This window comes from Melopsittacus undulatus, chromosome Z, assembly GCF_012275295.1.
Source record: "Melopsittacus undulatus isolate bMelUnd1 chromosome Z, bMelUnd1.mat.Z, whole genome shotgun sequence".
NCBI lineage: Eukaryota > Metazoa > Chordata > Aves > Psittaciformes > Psittaculidae > Melopsittacus > Melopsittacus undulatus.
Window position 1 is genome coordinate 2,675,008 of NC_047557.1, and position 20,524 is coordinate 2,695,531.

General features: G+C 47.4%; 1 protein-coding gene across 3 annotated transcripts in view; it reads left to right on the plus strand.

Annotated features, from left to right (window-relative positions):
* Positions 1 to 20,524, plus strand: part of ZBTB7C (zinc finger and BTB domain containing 7C) — a 156,874-nt gene that overhangs the window by 127,534 nt on the left and 8,816 nt on the right. The gene's annotated exons all lie outside the window — the stretch shown is intronic.

Sequence of the window (20,524 nt, forward strand, 5' to 3'; positions counted from 1 at the left end):
AAAACAACGGGGCTTAGTGCAGGGAGATGAAAAAGGGTACAGCAGAATTTCCATTCTCCTCCAAGAGCATCCTCCTGAGTCCTCAGTGATTCCCTAACCTCTTCTGTCCGCTTTAAAATGTGACCTGCTGCAATATTTTACTTAAGCCTGGTGCTTAATGGACTGGAACTTATTGTAGAGCTCACTGTGCTGACTTCAAACCTCCTGTTGGGTACCATTTTACTGACATTAGCTTGCCATAGCTTGTCAGTGATTTTAACTGTGCTGATGGGTTGAACGCCCCAGGATACAGGAGCCGGCTCTTTCAGCTTTGTACTTTGCTTCAACTTCCTGAAGTACAGTTAGGAGAGGTAATTCAGCTAGAAGTGTTTTGGTACAATGTGAAGGTTTTGATGACAGAAAAACTACTGTATGTGTGGGTCAGTTTTGTCAGGTTAATGGAGGAATTGTGAGAAATGAAAGGGTTTCGTTTCAGCATCTTCAAAGAGAAAGTCTTGACTTTCACTGGCAGTGTGATTTGTTTCCCTCAACATTTCCTATGATTTTAATTAAACAGATGGCCAGAATTTAGGGAAAGCATTTTGTTTCGGGCCAAGCAAGTCATGTTTTAACATTTTTCAGTTCCAGAAAGGAGAAGTCCTGCTTACTGCCTCTGTACCCCCATCCTGAAAAGCATCCTCGCGTTTGCTCCGCATCATTTGCAGGGGGTGTAGCACCAACTCCAGCCCTGTCTGGTCTGTTAGGAATGCAGAGTCCCAGACTTCTCTCATCGTTCCTCCACTTCATCATCCCTTTGTGCCAAAGCCAGTGTTGGGCAGCCCCCTCCCCCCACCATTTTACTTAGATTTGTGTGAAAACTAAATAATTGAATATGAAGACATTGGCTTTATGTCTTTTGAGGAATCCTTTTGAAGTTGACTCTTGTGACCTTTGAGGCCGTGCATAATTTTTCCTTCTCCTCTCTCCTCCTCTTTGCTGTGCCTTGCACTCCCCTAATCTTCTCTCCTGCCTGCTGCCTTCATCTCCTCCCACTCTGCTCTGTGGCTCCACTCGTCTGTGCCCTGTGTCTGAAGCACTCGGTGGCTGGTGCAGCCAAGCAGCCTCCTCTCCCCCCCCCCCACAAGCCTTCCTCCCAGCTTCTCTCTGCTTGAAGCCTCTCCTACTCACCCTGTTTTCTCCAGCTGGCATTCTACCTGTGCTCTTTGTCCTCCCTGGATTGCCTTTTCCCTTCCTTCCATTGGGAAATGTTAAATTAGGTGACCTGCCTCAATCTTCTGGCTGGCCAAGTGCAATACGTCCACCCACAGCTTTCAGCAGGGGATGGGCTCTCTTCCCTCTCTCTGGACAGAAGTAGGACTCCACCCTCCCATGCTAATAGTGTAATAACTGTGTGAACTTCCCGAGCTGAATACACATCGTGTCCAGCCTCATTGTCTTCTCTGCTGGCCTCATGGTCTCCCTGTGGGTGGTCACTGGGGATGTACCTTCCTACACTGTCCAGCACACAGTGGGGTTCCGGCATCCCATGAGCAGGCTCTAGCAACACTCTGAGGTCAGAGTCTGGAATATTTCAATAAAAGAGGTTCCAGACAGGGAAAAAGATTATTTAAGTAGTATATAAAAATTGCCACAAAGCTTCAATTTTACCAATTCAGGGCATTGTTTCCTGTGTTTACCAGGAGCCATAGCATCACTGGCATGAATGGGAAGACTCTGCTGACTTACTATAGAATCGCAGAATGGCTTGTGTTGGAAGGGACCTTTAAAAGCCATCTAATCCAGCCCCTGGCAGTGAACAGAGACACCTTCCACTAGACCAGGTTGCTCCAACCTGGCCTTGAACACTGTCAGGGATGGGGCAGCCACGGCTTCTCTGGGCACCCTGTGCCAGCGCCTCAGCACCCTCACAGTAAAACATTTCTTCCTTATTTCTGACTTCAATGGGACAAGCAGTATCCTTTCTAAAGAGTAAATTTAGCTCTGAATAAAGGATGGGGACACATACACATGCACAAGACTGCTGGTATTGGAGGGGAAGCAAAATTCTCACCCTGCATTCATCTGGGCACGGTTTTCTTGCTTATTCCCCAGCAGGGAGGAATATGAATTTGCTCCTGGTGCAGGTTAATATCCATACTGATTTCATGAGGACTTGAATTCCTCCTGCAGCAAAGGTGTGAGCTGAGAAAGGGCAGCAGTGGTTAGTTTTGTGAAGAACTGTTCTCTTCTTGCCAGGATAAGGAGTTCATTTTTTCATTGACGCATCCCTGAAACACCCAAAGAGAGCATGGCATGGGGAGCCGAGCGATTGTGTTGTCACGCCAAAGACTAGTGAAAGAAGAGCAAGATTTATGTCGTGGCTGCTCAGAGGGTTGGAGAAAGATGGCCCAAAGCCAGGCTTCATGCAGGCATGGCTGATACGCTCTTCAGCTTTTGCCAAGTGTGGGCTGGTTGGTGGTTTATGTGAAATGGGCTGCATAGTCTTGGTCCAAGTCTTGGTGGGCATGATTCCACATCACAGAAACCAGCCGTACAGTTGACACTTTTGCTGACAGTCTCAGCAGAAAGATGAGTTGCTGAATTGGCCCTGAAGAGGAAAAAAAAAAAAAAGAAAAAAAAGGCAATAAAAAAAGAAAATCCAAAGAAATTTGCAGCTAGAGACGCGCTACCTTCTACCAGGGAAGCAAGGAGAGCAGATGACCCCAGAAAGCCCAGCACACACTCATGACTATGGTGATGTGTTTAATTCACTCAAAAGCATCAAGGGAAGGGCTTTGGGTTGCTCTCTGGAGATGTGGCCTCAGGTCCCCTGTGTGCCTGTGGTTGCATTATTTCACCTCCTTTGTACCTTGGTTCTCTATCTGCAAAACTGGAGCATGGAATCAGATGATGGTTTTGGTAGCAGGGACATTTGGAGGCTCTTGCTTCAGCTTCACACTGCAGGTCAGGCTCATACCTTTGTGTGCTTGAGTTTTGAGTGTCCCCAAGCATATAAATCCCAAGGCTTGATCAGCTTCTTATTAAAAACTGTTTTTTTTACATCTGATCTAAATTTCCTCTGCTGCAAATTATGAACATTGCTTCTTGTGCATTGTGAAGAGTTTTCCTTCATCTTCTCTGTATTTATACATTAGGTAGGTAGATTGAAAATTTAGATTTCCCCTTCATGCCCCATTCTATGGGCTGAACAAACATCTCTTGAGTGCTCCAGCTCCCTAACCATCTTGGCGTGCCTCCACAATGACGGTTTCTGTCTGGAGAGCCCAGACTGGACACAGTGCTCCAGCTGTGGCCTCACAAGTGCTGAATAAAGGGGAAGGACCACTTCCCTTGACATGTGGGCAGCACCTTTGCTAGTGCAACTCAGCGTGTGTCTGATCATCTTCATTGCAAAGACATGCTGCTGACTCCTGGGCACTGTGTTGGCCATCAGGACCACCATGTTTTCTTATACAAAGTGGCTTTCCAGCCAAACACAGGTAGTTCTTTCTTCCTACCAAAGTGGCATGGATGGGAAATGCCAGGGTCTTGGCAGAGCAAAAAAGAGTGAGGAGCATCCTGGGAATACAGGCTCTGGAGGATCAGACAGGGTGTGAGCTGGGCCATGGTATGTTGTTGCCAGCTACAACAAGAGCAAGCAAAGCTCAACCTTCTTGTTTGAAAGCGTGAAACCTGTTATCAGCTGAGAGGTGAGATGGCCATAAGAGCAGGAAAGCAATATATAAAGCCTGAGGACACATGAAGCACTTTTGCTTGGTCTCAGGATTGTTCTTGTTCAGATGAGGTGCAGCTTATTGTAGCCACTGTGGTTGCTGAGGCTGTACCTGCCCGGTGAATATAAAAGCAAGATTTCTGCCTCCACTGTTGCCCATCCATCACCATTCACAAGCCTAGAAGCAAAAGGAAGAATAAAAGGAATAATAAGAAAATAAAGAAACATTGCAGCCAGAAAGCTATCCTCTGTGTTTCACTATTCTATAAATTACACCCTTCCTTTCCTCTTTAATCACCAGGCATATAAAATATGCTTGCAGCAGAATCATATTCTTGCCATTAAAGTTTCGGAAGAGAAATACAGGTCCCATCTGCCTGTTTAGCAAAGCAGGGCAGCGCACGACCGTGGGGTTTTTTCCCCTCAAATTCTGCTTTATGGCAGGAGTTTTCTCTTTTAGGACTGGCCATTGATTTCATTTTCTTATTTCAGCACATGTTTTCACAAGCAGTCTCCTCTTTATTCTAACATGGGGCTTTCTCCAATGCCTTCAAGCTCAAATGCACCTGAAGAACAGAGGTACAACCTGCCTTTGATGAAGATCAAATGAAAACTAAGGTCATTTAGAACTTCAGCAGGGTTGCTAGAGGTGTATTTCTGCTCTGCGGACAGGTCAGACTTTGTCTGAGCAGCAAGAGTTGGCAGTAAGGAGAAATCATTAAACTGGACTGTGAAGGCACCCACACGACTTCACTGCTGTCCCTCCCTGTGTGCCTACAGGGATATTGGTATTTATATGGTGTAGATCTGGAGCTGGGATAGGCATGAGATCATAGGAATGGGTTATCTGCATAGTGGGGGAGTAAGCGTGGCACCATCCCCTGCCCTACAACTGTCCCCACGTCTCACCCATCCAAAGGGCAGGAAGAGGAGGCTTCATTTTGTGCATAGTCCCTTGGTGTGTGGGGTCAATGGCAGGGTGGGTTTCGATACATCCAGGGGCATCTGTGCTCCTCTCATTGTGCATGTGAACCTGTGAGGCTTACAGATTTTGGAAAACAGTGATGAATGAGAGTGCATGACAGCATCCATCTCCAGCTCACTGGGTCTTCATAGAATCATAGAACCGCAAACTGGTTTGTGCTGGAAGGGCCCTTAAAACTCACCCAGTTCCAACCCTTGTCCTTGGGCAAGGACATTTTCAGCTAGATCATATTGCACAGAGCCCCATCCAACCTGGCCTGAACACTGTCAGGGATGGGGCATCTAATCCCCCTCTGGACAGCCTGTTCTCGTGTTTCACCATCCTCATTATATAAACATTTCTTCTACGTAGTCTGAATCTCCCCTAGTCTCCCCTCTGTCAGTTTGAAACCATCACCTCATGTCCTATCACTGCTGAAATCTCTGTCCCCATCTTTCTTCGAAGCACTGGAGCTGCTCTCAGGTCTCCCCTTCAGGACCCTTCTCCAGGCTGCCCCAGCCCAGCTCTCTCAGCCTGGCTCTAGAGCAGAGCTGCTCCAGCCCTCAGATAACTTCTGTGGCCTTCTCAATACCTGTTCTGTGGCTTACCATGGGTTATGTGAGGCATGTACGAAATGGCTTCAATGATTATTTATAGTGCTGTACCCTTAGAAATCCCCCCTATCCAGCAGAAGGACATGTCCCCGTTTTTTACCCTAAACCCTCATTCTTATTCAGTGGCATTAAGAGCAGAGTGAATCCAAAGGGCCAGGGCTATGCGGCTGTTGTTCCTGTGCCTGGAGATTTACACCCAAGCTCCTGCTGTCGTTAGAGTTGCCCTGCTCTAAGTATAAATCAGACTGTGCACTGTTAGATGCCTTATACATTTCCGAGAAGTCATGTGTTATGGTAGAAAGGGCCTACTGCAAATTTTGCACTGGCTATTTGGGGCTGAATGCAGCCACAGGGGGACTTACATTCCCCTTTCCTGATGGGTTCTCCATAGAAGAGGTGCTTTTTTTGTTGGTTTTTTTTTTACCACCTTGGGCAAGAAGCTGTTTGGTTTGATATAGGTTCAATTTTTATTTTTAAGCTAAATATGAGAAACACAGGAGAGGAAACCACACTCTGTTCCTTAAAATAAATGGAAGAAAATACAGGGCTAGAAAAATATTCTCTGATGCATGCGCTTCGTGAGCATGTACCTTGGCATACACAGCACCAGGGAGCTCTGGATCTTTAACTAGATCATATTTTTTCCTCTTTAAGGTGCTTTCTAGAAGGGTCTGGTCGAGCTCTATGAAGTTCTATATCCCATTTTTTGCATGTGAAATGCCAGCAGCTCACATTGAGCTCTGATTCTGCAATACCATTTGGAAGAGAGAGTGGAAACCAAACCTGGCTCATGACTTACCTTAACAAGCCTGTCTCCAAGGCCATGACTCAGGGAAAGGGAAAGGGGGAAGTTTGGGTATTTTGGCCATCTATATCACCTTAAAACCCCTCCTTTTGCTCCTAGCCTGATGAGGCAGATGTCTCTTCTGCCTCTTTTGTTATTGTCCATGCTTTGCATGCCCTGTGCAAATGCCTGATTCAGTGCTTACCACTTAACAGCCGTAGAGGGAGATTTCAAATCCCCATTTTCACCATCCACAAAGGCTTGAACCACCAGCGTCCACCTGGGCAAGGGGAGCAGCCCTGCTCGTAGCCTCCCGCTCCCACATCTACGCTCTGCTAGCAAACACGCCTACAGCACCATTACCATATAATTAAATCTCTTTTTTCCCAACTGGAAGGATTCTGCTATAAACAAGGGTTTTCTCTAACCATAATTGCTCTCAGTGGAAGGCAAAGCTCTGCAATAACTCAGGCCTTTGTTCTGTGTGCAGGGAGCGAGTCCCTCTGCCTATCCTCAGGTATGCCAACAATGCGAGCTTTACTCTCCTCGACCTGACATGAATGTCAAGGCAGGGTTTGCAAATAGAGGCAGTGGTCAAAATGGGGGTTTAAGTGCCTTTATAAATATTTTGACGTACTAGCTTGGAAAAGGAAAGTCCCCAGCATGCTGCAGCACTGGTGTTTCATCAAGCTGGTGTGTGGTTCTGAAGTGTGGCATTGGCAAGCTGCTGGGTTCCTGCCCGTTCCTAGGAAGGGCTGAATGGATATATATATGTGTATATAAAAAAACCCACTTAAAATGTAAAATATTGCGTTTAGGCCACTTTTTGGTCAGCGTCTTTATGGACAAATGGGGAGAAGAAATCAAAATGCTGCAAGGGATATTTTGCCAATGTGATGCACGTATGAAAAAACATATTGTGGATTAGGAACGCCAGAGGTGGGAGGTGAGGTGGGTGGAAGGGGAGGTAGATGCTTCCAAATGTCTGCTGTTATTGTGGCCCCTTAACTAATGAATTTTCCTCTCCTAGAGAGAATTCACTGTAATGCATTTAATTAAGGCTGCTTTGAAAGGATATGCAAAATACAGTCAAATGGTGAGCAAGTGGGGTGAAAGGCTGATGTTTTCCAGCCCAAGACAAACATTCTGAAGTAGTGTGAGTGATTCTATGCTTCTGCTGGTGCTCTTCAGGATGTTTACCAAGCTCACACATACATGGAGCATCCTCTAGTCCTTTCCCTGGGAGGTGGATCAAACTTGCGCCCTGGTAAAAGTATGAAGCAGCAGCCATGTGCTCTTCATGCATGTGTGAGGGAGACAACATATCTAACTCACAGACACTTTGGGTTGCTTTTGTGTTAGATATCTGCATTTCTTTTTTTGTGTGTAAGATAGCAAGAGCAAAGCAGCTGCTTTGTATGATACTGTCTAGAAGCCAAAACCTCTGTAGGTATGGCTCTCTCTTACTGCACCATGAGCTTGATCTCAAACACCCCATAGATTTGCCTGGAAGCTGTAGCAGTTTAACTAGACTGGCCTAGTTATAGTTGTACTGTTTCCCCCTAAGCAGATGCAATCAGAACTGTACAGATGTTGCCTAACGCATCCAGCTGTGCCAATGGAAGACAATGCCTCTCTCCTGGAGGTTATCGCCTCTTATCACTGAGCTGCTGGAACCATTCTCCGGGAGCACCAGCCAAGTTCCCTTCACTCAGCTGCCCACAGCTGCTGGAAGAAACCTGGTTGCTGCTTTTTCCCAGCAGAAACTGGGATTTTCATAAGAACAGCCTCAAAGGCAGAGCTGTGAGGAGTAGTTACCTCTGGTCTTATAGTGGATGAGAAGCTGGGGGTCCTTTCTTATACCTCTAGTACATCTTGAACCAGGAGAGAGCACTGGTCCTTATTCTTAGAGTGCTGTATAGGGGCACATATAGTTTTTTGTGTGAAAGGGAACCAACATTGGTAGGAAGTGTTTTTGCAATGGTAGAGCTGTCCCTGTTCTTGTGCCCCTGCCTCTCTTTCTTTAACTGATGAACTAGCTACCATCATCTTCATGGTGGCACCAGTATAGAAGGTCACTATAGGATGGTGCAATTCAGATCCATGGGCAGAGCACTCATCCTCTTTTCACTGGTGGAAATCCAGAGCAGAATCAGTTAAATGCCTGGATTCAATCCATAGTAACCCCAGAATATGTCTAATCCAGCAAAGACTGAAAAAGCCTAAAATCAGTCTGTCCAGCTCCAGCAAGGCCAAGTTCTGGATGTAGGCAGCACCCTGTAATTCAAAGACTCTTTTGGACATCCCCTTTGAGTTCGAACGTGTGAGTAGCTTCCCTTGAAAATGTTTCCTTGTAGTCTCTGCAAACGTGTGCATTCGTTGATGTTATGGTTATCGCACATGTAATTTCATCTGACATTGTAATGACAGCATGGGGAGTTCAAAATGTAGCAGTAAATATAGTTGTTAGGGAAAAAAATGAAGGAGAAAAATAAAAATCCCAGCCCACCGTCCTAAATGCCTCTTCACGTCATGAGAGGGATGCAGACGGACTCCAAACACCATCAGCGTTTCTGGGTTCCAGTTGGAAACTGCCTGCAGTTTAAGATAGGCCAAAACAAACATGCAAGACTGTCTCTCTTTACATGTCAGGGCTGCGTTTTCTACTTCTTTCCCTACTTTTCCTTTTTCTTTCTGAAGGTTCACCCCTCTATATCCCCAAGAGGAGAGAGGCTGGGGTTTCTCCCTGCTTGCCTGGGCTGTTTTCATAGCTGATGGCATGATGCACCCCTGGTCGTACACTCAAACCCAGCCGAGAGCTGAATCCGGACTCAAGCCCTGGCTATTTTTGAATGCTGTATTGAAAGGTCATTTGCCAATTCCATTATAAGCCTCATTTACAACTCTGCTGTTTTAAATCAAATCAGACTGTGAGCTGGCGTGCGCACATTGTCAGCTGGGACGTAGGGCTTGCCTTGCCTGGGGATCTGATCCTTCAACCCCTCTCCTTGCCTGCAGAAGCACTGGTTGAAAACTGAATCCTGTTGATTTTCATTATTTTCTCCATGCAGAAGATATTTTTCTTTTCTTTTTTCTTTTTTTTTGTACCATGTGGGGGAGTTCAGATGCTTTTTTATTTTCATTCCTCCACCAGCTTTAACTAGATTTACCAAGCTGGACACGGGTGGAAGCGCATGGATTGCTCAGGCAGGTGAAGCTTTGCAGGATCAAGGCTGAGCTGACAACTCAGCTGCTGTTTACCTTTCTAGCAGGTTGGCAGAGAAACCAAGGTTTTTTGCGCACAGGAGGAGATACAAATGAGCTCTGCATCTGATCCCTGATCTTTGGTTAAATTGCTTTGTAACCTTCAGAGCTGGATTAAATCATCCCCTGAAGATAGGGAGTTGCCTTTAGATATTTGGTGCTTGGGCCACACTGCAAGGTTACGCTCATATATTACCTGTGGTCTTCAGATTATTCGTTAATTGGTTGGTTTACATACAAGACGTCTGAATGAAAGTCTCAGCTGCTTTCCTTGTCTGTCCTTTGCTGGAACTTGGTGGTATTTCCTCTAGAAATACCCAGCAGAAAGGTTAGAGACATGATGCATCTCGCTGGGGTTTCAATGTGGTCAGGACATACGATTCAGAGAAGTGCTGGCTTGTAGAAAAACTATCATAGAATCACAGAATGGTTTGGGTTGGAAGGGACCTTTAAAGGCCACCTAGTCCAACACCCTGTAATGAGCACAGACATCTTCAACTAGATGAGATTGCTCAAAGTATCCAACCTGACCTTGAATGTTTACAGGGATGGAGCATCCATGATGCTCCTCCTTGGGTCAGCAAAGGATGGGGAGATGCAATATTCACCCATTCTGCCTAATGCCCTCTACAATGTCATTGGGGCTGTAGGTGGTTCTGAGGAGACAACCATATGGGTAAAACGTAGGTGGATTGCACCCCCTCTCCAAAAGGAAGGCCTTGACTCATGTCGAGGGTAGCTGCATCAGTACAGTCCAAGCCCAGGACTAGACTTCTGCCCATGGTATAGATTATATGGTGGTGGTGCTGGAGGAGCTGCGTCTTTGCAGGCTGTATTGCTGTCACAGGAGCCACTTTATATCCACATGGGAGCTATTCTGTCCCCTCTATAGCAGGGGAGCTCGTGTGCTTAGAGCTCCAGGACTTAAATGGCAATTAAAAATGAATGAGGCTGCAAAGGCTGTCACGAGAGCCAAGCAGAAAAATAGTATTTTGTTTATGCTGTAGTAAACCAGACCAATCTGAGGTATTGCTCTTGCAAATACCCGTGGGAGCACAAGCCTAATGAATGCCAACGTGGTGCCAGCAGTGAAGGGCATGGTGAGAGGTGAGTCTGAGCTTGCCTTATGGGGCTTGCCCCAAAGCAAGCTGGGTTTTAGAGACGTGCTAGCTCCTGATGTTGTCCATGTGAGAGGAAGGATGAGGGTCCCGCCACTGCCTTGATGTGAGGCTGGAGATGCCTTGGGTCTAGCAGCGGGTGGTAAATGCCACATCCATATCAGTGTTCCAGGCCAGGCTGGACAGAGCCTTGGGTGGCATGGTTTAGTATGAGGTGTCCCTGCCCATGGCATGGGGGTTGGAACTGGATGATATTAAGGTCCTTTGAACACAAACCATTCTATGATTATATAATACTATGGGGATGGGGACTCCTGGTGGGATGACAGTGGGAGACACTATGGGGAACAGCAAGAAACCCCCCCAAAAATGGGATGTGCACCACTGGGGATGCCCAAACGATGCTGCAGGGAGCCCAGGCAGGGTCGGGAGGAGCAGCCCTGTCTGGAGCATGGCCACTGCTGCCAATGCCACTGCGGAGCTGAGCTTCCCACCCCTCTGCTTGTGGAGCCTGCCTGTACCTGCTCCCAAGCCGATATTAAGCCTGCTCAAACACTGCACCGCCTTCTCCTCGCATTGTTTTCTGTACCCCACACCCAGCACCAAAATAGCGATAACCCCCCCTTCCCCACCCTCCCACAGTGACTCAGGCTGGCGAGCAGGCACACATCTGCTTCTGATTTAACGTGCTAGAGCTATGACCCTTTTATTTTCACTCCCAAAGCCCTCCCTTCAGTGGCTTTCTCTCTGGAGGCAAAGGGAGAGATGAGGAGCGGACGGGAGAGCTGCTTCCCCATCCGTTGCTTATTTGGAGCTCCCAAAAGTGTGTTTTATTTCGGAGCTGTGTTTTCACTGGTGACAGCCATACCCAGATCCGCATCCAAGGCCCTCGCAATCCTGTCCACTCCAGAGGGACGCCAGCCAAACCAGTTTTCCATGGTTAAGCCGGGCACATTTTTCCGCCGTGGCTTTTTTTCTTGTCAGGAAGCAAACCCACCCAGTGTGTGTGCACCATTCAATAGCAGCCTTTTTTTAATTCCTTTTCCTTTTTCTGGCTCCGAAGAAGAGCCGGGCGGCAGGGGCCGGCCTGCTCTCCCAGGAGGTTCAGAATGGGAGGAAATGGCTTTTTGCTTGCTATTTTTAAGGCCACACTGGAAGGAGGTACCCACCACCAATGAGCTCGCGGGGCTGTAATGTTGTGCACCCATAGGGATGTATCCTATATATGTAAATATATATCTATCTTATATGGCCTCCTATAGCAGGGGCAGGGCAGCTTGCACAAGGGGAAGGGCAGTGTTGGAGGAAGGTGGCTTCAAATACATGGGTAGAAATGCCACCAACAGTCACAGGATCTCAGCCTGGTCTGGGTTGGAAGGAACCTTAAAGCTCATCCAGTTCCAACCCCTGCCATGGGCAGGGACACCTTCCACTGGAGCAGCTGCTCCAAGCCCCTGTGTCCAACCTGGCCTTGAACACTGCCAGGGATGGGGCAGCCACAGCTTCTCTGGGCAATATCACATATCTCATGGAACCTCCTCTGTCTCATGGCAGAGATGCTGCAGGAACAAGATACCTGATGTTCAGCCAGGCCAGCTCCAACATACATGAGTCTCTGGTATTTTTCTCCTGCTGTCTTTTTTTCCCTCTTTTTGGTTGTTTTATTGTTTTACGTTGTTTGCAGAACACAGTGTGGGAGGGGGACACGTTTCTTGAAGTGTGAGTGAGTTTCCATGAGAGTGGGGTGATTGCACATGGTAATTGGAAGCTTCTGTTTCACTTGACAACTTCCCCCTCCCACAGGATTCCTATGCACACACAAACACAAATGTATGATGTGTATGTATGTATGTGTGTCCATACAGATATATATGGAAGGGAGATATTCAGCTAGGATGGTTTTCTGTACTGGTGACATTGCATTTGAACATCCCTAAATGCTGGAGCCTGTCCAGGAGAGCAGCAAGGAATGCAGAGAGCACTGAGGATTTCCAAGCGAAAACCTCCATAACTGTTATGCACGTCCAGCTTTGCAGCACCTCCCAAAACCTCAACAGAGAGGTTCATAAGGGAGCTGATGCCCAGAGCACCATCCCCCTTGATCTCCAGACCTCCAAGTAGCTGCTTGAATGGGAGGGGGGACAAGGCTATAAGGAAACACCATGGTCAGATGTGACCGCCCTATAAATTCCCCTCTGTGCTACCTGCTTTAATGCTGTGTTTAATAAATTTGCCCCTGCTTTGTGCATAGGTGAAGCACTCAAAACACCATCTGGAGCCAGGCTGTGCCTTCAATATAGCTCCACTAATTGTTTATGTTTATTTGACCATTTATCATTGGGATCCCCCCTTGCCAAAACTTACTCAGCACATCAGATGGGACTTGTCATGCTGCATGCAGACTTCATCAAGCTGCCACCCAGAAATGACCCAGAGCTCCTGATTTTGGAGATTTATATAAACTCTGAAGTTGTGAAGCATGATGGGTAATTTAAAGAAGCCAGAAAGAAGAAACCAATGTGAAAACATGGCCCTTCAATTATAGGATGCATTAAACGCTATTCTGGCCCTGCCAGAGCTCCCGTTTGTGTTTATTTGGTGCCCAAGAACTGGTTTTAAGGAAATAGGAGAGCCATGGGGCTTGGTCCTGGTGGTGTGATGGCACTCATCCCACAGTGTGCAGAGCTGGTGGGTGGCAGGTCCCTACAAGCTCACCCACAGGATGGGTGTTGATCACCCAGCTTAATACCACAGTCTAGGAGCCTGCTATGAAGTTAAGTCGAGGTCAGGAGAGGGTGGGAGACCTTGGGGTAGATCTAAGGGGATGCTGGGGCTCTTTGTATACTTGGTGCTTCCCATGGTGGGAGACAAAGGAGAAAGAGGAGCTCAACCTGTTCATCATCATGTGCTGATCAAAGCACGTGAGCAGCAAGTCTACAGAGGAGCTGAGGCCAGGAAATATGGCCTTAACTTAAATACCCCATGGTTCTGGTGGTCATGGAGGAGCAGCAAAACCCCATTATAACCAGTGGCACCAGACCGATCAGCTCACTGGGGGAGATTTGATTCATAATTTGCCATTTCACCAGGTTGTATGTGTACATAAACAAAGTTGTTGAAGTATAGGGTGCCCTGTGTAGGCTCTCGGTGCTGGAGCTAACCTGCAGTGATAGATTTGTTGAGAGATGCATAATATTTGCTGCAACATATCACTTCAAAAAGCTCCTGAGGATGGGTTCACAAAAGGCACAGGAGATGCTGTTGTGCTTTCACACCTCAGTGAGTTAATGAGTGGCATCTGTAATCACTATTTATCAGGTTAAGCAAATAGTCCTCGTGGCACTTCCTCAGTGAGATACAACACATCTCTAGCATTGATGTCCCCTAGGGATGCTTGGCTGGCTAAACTGTGTGAATTTTGGAAACTGGGAAGAGTGTCTGCCACTAAAATACAAAAAGGGTGAAATATGTCATTGTTGGGATTGTTGGACACCCTGGAGGTGGCTCTTGAACCAGGGGCCTCAGGTGAAGATGGCTTTCTGAAGGTCTGCTTATAGGAAATGAATAGTTTCAACCCAATAAAGTCAGTTTCATATAGGGTGTGTAAATATATATGGTTCACATGGGCTTAACCTGCCAGACAGATAAGGATCCTTGTATGCTCAAGGATTTCGTTTGGAGATCTGTATTAATTTTGTGAAGTCCAGTGAGTATTGGAGAAATACCAGGGTAAAGGTCACCAGTGTGGTCTCAGTCCCTAAAGTGTAACCACTTTAATTATGTGATCAAACCATGCTCAACTTCTGGGCTCTTCCTTCAGGTAGGAGCTGTCTCATTCATCCTTAGCTCTATGGAAGCTAGCCAAAAAGTGTTGGGCTGTCCACTTGGGGCTCCTTGGCCATCTCTTTCCTCCCAGCATCTGTGGGAGGTCTTCATCAGTGTCAGTGTCACTGGGGCCCTGGTTGGCCACTATAGGCAGCCTTTGTTAGCATCACAGAATGGTTTGTGTTGGAAGGGACCTTAAAGCTCATCCAGTTCCAACCTCCTGCCATGGACAGGGACACCTTCCACTAGAGCAGCTTGCTCCAAGCCCCATCCAGCTTTGCACCACCATCCTCCAGTGCATCTCCTTGACTTGTACTGACCTGCTCTGTTTATGGAGCTGCTCCCTTGCCAGGACCCAAGTGGGATGATGCCACCTCCACAGCCACCCATGGTGCTTCCTCCCCATCTTTGCTGCAAGCGAGCATCTTCCATGGCAAGTGTGACCCTCTTTGCATCCCTCCTTGACAGAGCATCCCTTTGAAAACCTTCACCCTTTTCTACCTCGTCCAGATCTTAGCAAAATCCTTGATCTTTTTGAGTGGGGATCCTCAGTTTTGGGTAGATGAGGTTATCATGTCCCTCTTAAAAACCAAACACCCCCAGCTTTCCCGGCTCAACCCTGTACTCCCTAAGCAAGACTGGTCCTAAGGGAAAGGCTGGTCTCAGTTATTGGAGGCTGGGGCACCCATCCCAGCAATAAAACCCTCGTGCTACTGCTAGTGAGCCAGTTCCCTCCCACAGCATCACCTTTGGGTCTGGGAAGTGGCTCCTGTGCTTTAAAACCCAGGTGGTTTCCATGCGAGGGAGGCAGCGGTTGGTGTCACCACGTTTTCTTCATCATTTCAGGTATCTCACAGGGAAGTGATTGAAAGGCGAGGAGCATGCTCTGCCCCACCTTCCTGCCGGAGGGGAGGAACGCTGGGTACTGGGGTGGGTGGTTTAATAACACGTTCCTCTGGAGACAAGATGTTCAGAGGGGAGGTGTGCTTAAGGAAATATTTGCCTTTTTGGGTTTTACACGTTCCTTTTGTTCGGTTTGTTGGGGGTTTTCTTTATAAAAGTGAAAACAATGACCCACCTCTCTGCCAGCCTTTTAAATAGAGCTTTGGGGATCCCAATTCCGTGGTATGAGAGGAGTCTTCCAAACTGGAGTCAAGTGCTTGGCCAAGGCAATGGTCTTGTCCCTGGGTGGGGTGTCAATGTGGGTGGCTTTGCTCAAGGACACTTTCACAAGGGACTTACTCAAGGTCACAAGGGACTTGCTTAAGGTCATGGAGCAATTGGCTGATGTGGGGATGGAGCTGTTCCCCCCAGATTAACAGCAATTCCTCCTATTCCCCCGAAATAACAACGTGGCTATGGAGCAGGTGCTGTCGATCACTGGTGAGCATATCCCCTAGAAAGTAGCTGTAATATTTTGACAGATTAGGGTAATCTCACATGCACATCTTAATGGCCTCATTACAGCGGCACAAATAAACCCAGGGAAGAAGAAAACCCACAGATATTTATGGGCTGATGGATGTGGCAGGCAGGTCCTCACACATGGCACCATGGTGGGATGCAGAGGGAGAGCAGCCAGCCCACCCTGCTCCCACAGCCTGGCAGGTAGAAAAGCAGCATCAAAGTGTTTCTACCTGGAGGTGCCCAGTGCTCCAAGCAGGGGAGGGAGGCAGTTGGTGTTGGAAATACATAGCAATGAGGAAAGCTGTTGAGACCTTCTGCTGACTGCCTCTCCTGCATGGGCAGCAGGTTGGGGTGGCCAGGGGTGCTCAGCGCCCTGAATCCAGGTCCAGCCCCCTCTGGGATGCTTTGCTGATGTCCTCATGCTTCAGGTGTAGAGCTCAAATCCCTTCTGGAAGTTTGTGTCTGAGGGATGCTGTGCTGGGTGTCAGGATCCAGCTGGGGAGGGGATGCTCAACCCCATGCCCTGCCCCTGGGCTTGCACTGAAACCCTGCTCCATGCACAGGCTGGGTGAAGGGAAGAATTGGAGACACCATTGGGAATGTGTCTGGAAAAATGTCATTTTGACACCAGTAGTAGGCAGAGATCAGCTGGAGCCTCAGGCTCCTTCCTCCGCTGTGCTGAATGCAGAATGAGCATGGCCTGGGAGGAGGATGCAGCCACTCATGCTCCCTGGCTTACCCTGCGGCACCCCCACGTCTTTCTGGGGACAGTGAATATAGGCATAACAAAAAGAGCTATAGACAGGATTCAGAGCACCTTCCTGTGGGGAAAACCACAGCATAGAGAGGGCCAAGCAATTTGAAGAAGAAATGCTCCAAGAATCTCCATATGAATATTAAAATGTAGAAATATGAAATAAGAAAATATAGAAAATATATATTGATATATAGATATAATTTCATAAACATAAGCATATGAAAATACGTACATACAGATAGATAAAATATGTGATTGTATAAGATTAGAAATATATAAATTATACACATAATAAATCAATGCTGCATGCAATAGTAATGATGTTACATGCCATTATACAAGTAAAGGCTAAAATTGTCATCTCCCAGATAACACTCAGGTTGTCCCCACAGATAAGGCATATGGGAAGAGGACATTGCCAGAACCAGCCAGAGCCATGCATTGCACAACCCTGGGCTCCTCCTGGCAGCCTTCATCTCCTCCATGGGCTTTGCAGGGCAGTGTCACTGAAGATGAGGAAGGAGATGGGAGAGGAAGTGCTGATGAGGAGCCCTCATAGGTCTCCTGCTCCTGGCTTTGAGCAATAGTGAGACCCCAGTGACAGGATTCTGCCCCACTTCAGGGCTGGCACATCTTTTCCAGGGCTCTTTCAAGCTGTGTCAGTCCCCCATTTCCATTCATATAAATGAATATAGGCAATATTAGTTTATCTGTATTCTATACATACGATCTCTATAGCCTATTGAGTGTGCTTCTATTTTTTTACTTATCACGATGCTAAATGAACATTTCACCTCCCTATATTTCAGTTTTATATTACTGGTTTTCAGAGGCTGTATTATACTGAATGAGGCTTGAAGTTAAAAGGAGACGTGAGAATAAAGCAACCAGAGGATAAAAATAAAAACCAGAAGGGTTTTTGAGCAGCAAAGTGCTCCGGATGAGCTCTGGGTCACCCAGGGAGTGTACATCACAGGCGGTTTATAATACCACTGTGTTCCCTGGCTCGTACCTGGGGACTTAAAAAAGGAGCGATTTTCACCCAAAAAAGGGGACAAAGCTTTTATAAATGGGGCTTTTCCTGGCAAGAAAGTAATGAATGAGTTTTAAGCATGCCCATAAATGCAGTGTTTCAAGACATCATCTGCAGAATACATTTATTTTAGGTGCCCTCCACCCTTCCCCCCCCCTCCCTGGTTTATTTTAACAATGCTGTAACTATTATAAAATGTGACTTTTCTGTTTAACTCCTTGGTGCCCTCTCAGCGCCTGCACATGTGTGTGCATGCACTGGTGGCATTTGTCACCGTTGGATGCTATGATTACCCCTGTTAGTTCTTGAGGACCCCTCCCTTGGCTTGGGGAAGGGAAGGGGGGAGCCCAGGAGGAGGAAGAGAAAGGAGGAGGGGGAAGGAAAACGTCAACCTCAGCACACTTCCAGCCTCTGGCCATCACCCTCCCTTGGGGGCATGGGAACCATAAGGTCATTTCTCAGGCTGGCTGAGATTGGAGCTGTCAAACCACGCTGAGAGTTAAAAAAATGCAAATGCATGCAAATGAATGGGCTGTTTCTTCCCCCATTTAAATGACAAGAATCACCTTCAGTTTTGCCAGCACCCTGGGTTTATCAGCTTACCTAAGTGCTCCAATTAACAGAACCACATCCATGGAAAGGACCAGGAGGAAAGGAAAAGGAGTCCATTTCCACCAAAAGGAGCTGTACATAATTTCATTTTATAATCACATATAGCCCCTGATCTCCTAATTAAATTTATTTTCCTTGCTTTCTTGCTGCTGAGTTAATAACCCACCATCAAGGAGGATGGAGTTTAATGTCCCGAAAAAACCCTGTATAAGATTAATTGCAGGGTAGCCCAATATTCTGCTTTTCTGATCTTTTGCACTTAGGGTGATCTGGCAATAAAAGATCAGAATAGATTCACAGGGAGACACGTTCCTTCATGCAAGGAGCTCCTTTAGCACTAATGCTCCTTCCAAACAAAAATAAATGAATAGAAGATAAACACAGCAATAAAAATTTAATTGCTTATGCTTATTATTAAGGATACAAAGGCCTAAAAAGGAAGTTGTGTTTTCTTCCCTGGCTCAGGGGTTATTCATTATCTTACACTCCTCTTGGAGAACACATTGTATTTACTTCCATTTATCTTTGATTTTCAAGGAAGGTTTGATACAGAGCCGGTCGGGCTGGTGGAGGAGCATAGCTAGTTAACATGGTTAAGCACAGCACACTGTAATGAATCAATTTGTTTCAGACAACAGACATAATTAGCGTGGAGCTAATGGGCACACTGTGGGATGCGAGACTGGAGCATCATTCGTTGGCCACAAATACCAGTGGCTGGAGTGGAGGGGGGTTCGGAAGGATGTAATTCCCAGTTCCTCTGCCCATCTCTGGCCATGGCAAGGTGCTGGAGAGGGGTCCCCAAGGTGTGGCTGCCCTCCAGCCCCCTGCAAGGCTTCACAAGCTCAGTTTGTCCCCCATCCCGTGCTGCTCCCGGTGGTCCATAACCTTTCCATGGGATGCAATCCACCTATGCTGTGCTGTCTTCCCAAGGCTTTTGCTTGCTGGCTCTCATGCAGCAGTGATGGGGGAGATACCTGCAAGGTCTTGGCTGGAGATTGACCCTACAGAGGGAGGAGAAGGCAGACAGCATTCCTCTTCCCACGGGAATGTTTGCTGCAGTCTGACCCCCTCCCAGCCTTTCCCAAGGGTGACTGGCTTGCTGGTCAAGGATCTCCATAGATACCATCCTTCCCACCAGGCTCTTTCTAACCCCAAGGGCTGGAGGCAGGTGGCAGGGTGGGAACCAGTCCCTTGCCATGGGGTAGACCAGGCCCCTACTGGTCCCACCGGCTGGGGGGAAAGAGGTTTGGAATCAGAAACTGAGCAGGGAAGGACACCCAGGACATGGCAATGGATCCCAGGAGAGATGTGGAGGTGGTGCAGGGTGGGATTGGGTACCTGCATGATGGTCTCAGCCTGGCGAAAGGGGCTGGAGTGGGGCTGCAGTTTTACTTACGTGGACCATGGGCTCTCTTGGAGATTAACCCCTCTGCTGTGAGCTGTCTGCATGAATACATGCTCTGTGTCGTGGGGGTTTCCAAAGGGTTAGTGTATTCAAAGTTATTCTGGCTGTTTGATGTATTCTGTGTGTGATGGGATTAATGTATTCGTTGCCTGCTGGAGGAAGTCACTCTCCTTCCCTGGGATTTCTTATATGGAAGGGCTGCTGGAGCCATGCGAAAGAGGGAACATGTTACAGATTAAAAAAAAAAAGGCCAAAAAAAGAAATAAAAATCAGATTTTCCTTCTGGGTGTGGGCTTTTTGCTTCCAAATTTCCCTTTGAAGCTGGGTCTGCAGTAGCAGGGGAAGGTGTCTGCCAGACGAACAGGGCATTCGATACCACACTAACAAGTCAAAACAGGATTAGGGATGGGGCAAGCCCACAGGTGAAGACAGCAGACATTCATCTGCTCTGGCCAGGGCCCTGGTCCCTGGTTGTCTTTCTCTGAGTGTTCAGGTACATTGTGACACCTCTCTTGCCATCCAGCTCCCTTGGGAAGACATTGCTATGTGGGTTGTCCACATGCTAAGGTAACACGTGGTAGCTTCCATGCATGATGTAGCAGAAGACTACAGAATTGGAGACCTGCTAGTCCATAAGAACCTCTGTCCTACTGCAGCAAACAGCCATGACCAGCAATCTCTCCTGTTTGGGACATCCAGTTATACCAGTCCTCAAAACAATTGCATGGATGAGATGGGATCTCCCTGGCTCATCTAGTTTAAGTAGTGTAGGAGCTGGCACTTGGCACGTTGATGCAATACAGCATTGCCTTTTCCCCACATAGCTTCTGGCAGGACAAAGCCAACATGTGCCTGGAAAGATGTTGGCTGTGGGAGGATATGGAAGAAACGTGATGGGGAGAGAAGTCATTGCACAAGGTTCCTGGGGGAGGGATGTGAAAGAGAAGAGGGAGCTTGTGGTGGTTATGAAAAGGTGAATAGGGTGGGAACTGGGAAGAGAAGGATGAAGACAAAGGAAGAGATGAA